Raw genomic sequence first — 4,746 nt, forward strand, 5'->3', positions numbered from 1 at the left:
CCAGCCCTAGGGGCGAGCCAGGCTGTTGCGGGGATGAAGGCCCTTGGGTGACCCAGGCCCTAGGGGCAAGAAGGTTCTTCTGGGGATGAAGGCCCTTGGACGACCCAGGCCCTAGGGCAATCCAGGCTGTTGCGGGGAAGACTGGCCCTTGCGGTGAGCCGGGCCCTAGGGGCGAGCCAGCTGTTGCGGGTATGAAGGCCCTTGCGGCGACCCAGGCCCTAGTGGCAATGAAGGTTCTTGGGCGAGCCAGGCCCTTGCGACGACCCAGGCTGTTGCGGAGATGAAGGCCCTTGCGGTGACCCAGGCTGTTGCGGGTAAGAAGGCCCTTGGGTGACCCGGGCCCTAGGGGCAATGAAGGTTCTTGGGGTGAGCCAGGCTGTTGCGGGGAAGACGGCCCTTGCGGCAAGCTGGGCCCTAGGGCGAGCCAGGCTGTTGCGGGTAAGAAGGCCCTTGCGGTGACCCAGGCCCTAGAGGCAATGAGGTTCTTCTGGGGATGAAGGCCCTTGGGCGACCCAGGCCCTACGGGTGAGCCAGGCCCTTGGGGCGACCCAGGCCCTAGAGGCAATGAAGGTTCTTCTGGGGATGAAGGCCCTTGGGGCGACCCAGGCCCTACGGGTGAGCCAGGCTGTTGCGGGAAGACGGCCCTTGGGGCGACGAAGGCCCTAGAGGCAATGAAGGTTCTTGTGGTGAGCCGGGCTGTTGCTGGGAAGACGGCCCTTGCGGTGAGCCGGGCCCTATGGCGAGCCAGGCTGTTGCGGGATAAGGTCCTTGGGACGACCCAGGCCCTAGGGGCAATCCAGCTGTTGCGGGGAAGACGGCCCTTGCGGCGCCGGGTCCTAGGGGCGAGCCAGGCTGTTGGGGCGACCCAGGTCCAAGGGCAAAGAAGGTTCTTGTGGGGATGAAGGCCCTTGGGGCGAGCCAGGCTGTTGCGGGGAAGCTGGCCCTTGCGGTGAGCCGGGCCCTAGGGGCGAGCCAGGCTGTTGCGGGGAAGCTGGCCCTTGCGGTGAGCCGGGCCCTAGGGGCGAGCCAGGCTGTTGCGGGGAAGGTGGCCCTTGCGGTGAGCCGGCCCTAGGGCGACGGCTGTTGCGGGGAAGCTGGCCCTTGCGGAGCCGGGCCCTAGGGCGAGCCAGGCTGTTGCGGGGATGAAGGTCTTGGTACGACCCAGCCCTAGGGTGAGCCAGGCTGTTGCGGGGAAGACGGCCCTTGCGGTGAGCCAGGCCCTAGGGCGAGCCAGGCTGTTGCGGGATGAAGGTTCTTGGGACGACCCAGGCCCTAGGGGCGAGCCAGGCTGTTGCGGGATGAAGGTTCTTGGGACGACCCAGGCCCTAGGGCGAGCCAGGCTGTTGCGGGGATGAAGGTTCTTGGGACGACCCAGGCCCTAGGGGCAATCCAGGCTGTTGCGGGGAAACGCCCTTGCGGCGAGCCGGGTCCTAGGGCGAGCCAGGCTGTTGCGGGAAGGTTCTTGGACGACCCAGGCCCTACGGGTGAGCCAGGCTGTTGGGGCGACCCAGGTCCAAGGGGCAAAGAAGGTTCTTGTGGGGATGAAGGCCCTTGGGGCGAGCCAGGCTGTTGCGGGGAAGCTGGCCCTTGCGGTGAGCCGGGCCCTAGGCGAGCCAGGCTGTTGCGGGGAAGCTGGCCCTTGCGGTGAGCCGGGCCCTAGGGGCGAGCCAGGCTGTTGCGGGGAAGCTGGCCCTTGCGGTGAGCCGGGCCCTAGGGGCGAGCCAGGCTGTTGCGGGGATGAAGGTTCTTGGGACGACCCAGGCCCTAGGGGCAATCCAGGCTGTTGCGGGGAAGACAGCCCTTGCGGCGAGCCGGGTCCTAGGGGCAATCCAGGCTGTTGCGGGGAAGACGGCCCTTGCGGTGAGCCGGGCCCTAGGGGCGAGCCAGGCTGTTGCGGGGATGAAGGTTCTTGGGACGACCCAGGCCCTAGGGGCAATCCAGGCTGTTGCGGGAAGACGCCCTTGCGGCGACCGGGCCCTAGGGGCGAGCCAGGCTGTTGCGGGATGAAGGTTCTTGGACGACCCAGGCCCTAGGGTGAGCCGGCTGTTGCGGGATGAAGGTTCTTGGGACGACCCAGGCCCTAGGGGCAATCCAGGCTGTTGCGGGAAACGGCCCTTGCGGTGAGCCGGCCCTAGGGGCGAGCCAGGCTGTTGCGGGGATGAAGTTCTTGGGACGACCCAGGCCCTAGGGGCAATCCAGGCTGTTGCGGGGAAGACGGCCCTTGCGGCGAGCCGGGTCCTAGGGGCGAGCCAGGCTGTTGCGGGATGAAGGTTCTTGGGACGACCCAGGCCCTACGGGTGAGCCAGGCTGTTGGGGCGACCCAGGTCCAAGGGCAAAGAAGGTTCTTGTGGGGATGAAGGCCCTTGGGCGAGCCAGGCTGTTGCGGGGAAGCTGGCCCTTGCGGTGAGCCGGGCCCTAGGGCGAGCCAGGCTGTTGCGGGGATGAAGGTTCTTGGACGACCCAGGCCCTAGGGGCAATCCAGGCTGTTGCGGGAAGACGCCCTTGCGGCGAGCCGGTCCTAGGGGCGAGCCAGGCTGTTGCGGGGAAGACTGCCCTTGCGGCGAGCCGGGCCCTAGGGGCGAGCCAGGCTGTTGCGGGGATTAAGGTTCTTGGACGACCCAGGCCCTACGGGTGAGCCAGCTGTTGCGGGGAAGACGGCCCTTGCGGCGAGCCGGGCCCTAGGGGCAAAGAAGGTTCTTGTGGGGATGAAGGCCCTTGGGGTGAGCCAGGCTGTTGGGGCCCTTGGGGCAAGCCAGGCTGTTGCGGGAAGATGGCCCTTGCGGTGAGCCGGGCCCTAGGGCAGCCAGGCTGTTGCGGGGATGAAGGTTCTTGGGACGACCCAGGCCCTAGGGGCAATCCGGCTGTTGCGGGGAAGACGGCCCTTGCGGAGCCGGGTCCTAGGGCGAGCCAGGCTGTTGCGGGGGAAGGTTCTTGGGACGACCCAGGCCCTACGGGTGAGCCAGGCTGTTGGGGCGACCCAGGTCCAAGGGCAAAGAAGGTTCTGTGGGGATGAAGGCCCTTGGGGTGAGCCAGGCTGTTGGGGCCCTTGGGGCGAGCCAGCTGTTGGGGGGAGACGGCCCTTGCGGTGAGCCGGGCCCTAGGGTGAGCCAGGCTGTTGAGGGATGAAGGTTCTTGGACGACCCAGGCTGTTGGTGCGACCCAGGTCCAGGGGCAAAGAAGTTCTTGTGGGATGAAGGCCCTGGGTGAGCCAGGCTGCTGTTGGGCCCTTGGGGCAAGCCAGGCTGTTGCGGGGCGGCCCTTGCGGCGAGCCGGGCCCTAGGGCGCGCCAGGCTGTTGCGGGATGAAGGTTCTTGGGACGACCCAGGCCCTACGGTGAGCCAGGCTGTTGGGCGACCCAGGCCCCAGGGGCAAAGAAGGTTCTTGGGGTGAGCCAGGCTGTTGCAGGAATTGGCCCTTGCGGTGAGCCGGCCCTAGGCGAGCCAGGCTGTTGCGGGGATGAAGGCCCTTGGGGTGACCCAGGCCCTAGGGCGAGCCAGGCTGTTGCGGGGATGAAGGCCCTTGGGGTGACCCAGGCCCTAGGGCAAAGAAGGTTCTTCTGGGGATGAAGGCCCTTGGGACGACCCAGCCCTAGGGGCAATCCAGCTGTTGCGGGGAAGACGGCCCTTGCGGTGAGCCGGGCCCTAGGGGCGAGCCAGGCTGTGCTGGGTATGAAGGCCCTTGCGGCGACCCAGGCCCTAGTGGCAATGAAGTTCTTGGGGCGAGCCAGGCCCTTGCGACGACCCAGGCTGTTGCGGAGATGAAGGCCCTTGCGGTGACCCAGGCTGTTGCGGGTAAGAAGGCCCTTGGGTGACCCGGGCCCTAGGGCAATGAAGGTTCTTGGGGTGAGCCAGGCTGTTGCGGGGAAGACGGCCCTTGCGGCAAGCTGGGCCCTAGGGGCGAGCCAGGCTGTTGCGGGTAAGAAGGCCCTTGCGGTGACCCAGGCCCTAGAGGCAATGAAGGTTCTTCTGGGATGAAGGCCCTTGGGGCGACCCAGGCCCTACGGGTGAGCCAGGCCCTTGGGCGACCCAGGCCCTAGAGGCAATGAAGGTTCTTCTGGGGATGAAGGCCCTTGGGGCGACCCAGGCCCTACGGGTGAGCCAGGCTGTTGGGGAAGACGGCCCTTGGGGCGACGAAGGCCCTAGAGGCAATGAAGGTTCTTGTGTGGCCGGCTGTTGCTGGGAAGACGGCCCTTGCGGTGAGCCGGGCCCTAGGGCGAGCCAGGCTGTTGCGGGGATGAAGGTCCTTGGGACGACCCAGGCCCTAGGGGCAATCCAGCTGTTGCGGGGAAGACGGCCCTTGGGGCGACCCAGGCCCTACGGGTGAGCCAGGCAGTTGCGGGGATGAAGCCCTTGGTGGATCCAGGCCCTAGGGCAATGAAGGTTCTTGGGCGACCAGGCTTTTGCGGACATGCAGCCGTTGTGGCCGCGCTCGATTGGCTCAATGCGCTTAAATGTGGGATAGGATTGGCCACTGGAGCCAGGAAATACGCCTGGGTCAACCTTCAGGCGTCTCTCACAAGATGCGGTAGCACTTGTCTGATCAAACGCGTTGACGTACAACAACTGCAGGCTGTAGCGGTCACTCTGTAATACAAAGAGCTTTTTGAAGAAAGAACTCAATTCAAGACATGCAAAACTACACATTAAAAATATAGACTACAGAGCCAAGGCAATTACTTCAAAGTACATTTAAAGAAGCCTACCCGTTTCACATGGCACCCGTAAAGGGTACAGCCAAGGTGTAGTC

At 65.8% G+C, this 4,746-nt stretch overlaps 1 long non-coding RNA gene across 1 annotated transcript; it reads left to right on the forward strand.

The window, feature by feature from the left end:
* Nucleotides 1–1,017: 1,017 nt before the first annotated feature.
* LOC119887907 lies at nt 1,018–3,791 on the forward strand. The gene is made up of 3 exons (XR_005441825.1): nt 1,018–1,045; nt 1,095–1,148; nt 3,728–3,791. It is a non-coding gene; the product is annotated as an uncharacterized LOC119887907 (long non-coding RNA).
* Nucleotides 3,792–4,746: the final 955 nt, after the last annotated feature.

Source organism: Micropterus salmoides, unplaced genomic scaffold, assembly GCF_014851395.1.
Source record: "Micropterus salmoides isolate LMB-PRFRI ecotype aquatic unplaced genomic scaffold, ASM1485139v1 Ms_hic_scaffold_4469, whole genome shotgun sequence".
Classification (NCBI taxonomy): Eukaryota; Metazoa; Chordata; class Actinopteri; order Centrarchiformes; family Centrarchidae; genus Micropterus; species Micropterus salmoides.